This window comes from Octopus bimaculoides, chromosome 16, assembly GCF_001194135.2.
Source record: "Octopus bimaculoides isolate UCB-OBI-ISO-001 chromosome 16, ASM119413v2, whole genome shotgun sequence".
In the NCBI taxonomy this organism is placed as follows: Eukaryota; Metazoa; Mollusca; class Cephalopoda; order Octopoda; family Octopodidae; genus Octopus; species Octopus bimaculoides.
In genome coordinates, this window is record NC_068996.1 from 39,858,394 (window position 1) to 39,858,684 (window position 291).

At 21.3% G+C, this 291-nt stretch overlaps 1 protein-coding gene across 1 annotated transcript in view; it reads right to left on the reverse strand.

Annotated features, from left to right (window-relative positions):
- Positions 1-291, reverse strand: part of LOC106875566 (dentin sialophosphoprotein) — a 287,625-nt gene that overhangs the window by 31,330 nt on the left and 256,004 nt on the right. The window lies entirely within an intron of this gene.

A 291-nucleotide genomic window follows, 5' to 3' on the forward strand; every position in this document is an offset into this window, starting at 1 on the left:
ATAATGATAATGATAATAATAATAACAATAATAACAATAATAATAATAATAATAATAATAATAATAATAATAATAATAATAATAACAGTAATAATATTAATGATAATAATAATAATAATAATAATAAAACATTATGGAATAACAACAGAAAAAAGATAGTATAAACACACGCCAGAAAAGGTCACAGAAAACGAGAAAGCAACCATACTCTGGGATATGCCAATACACACAGATAGAGAAATTAAGGCAAATAGACCAGATATAGTTGTCAAAGATCATGAAGAAAAAAAT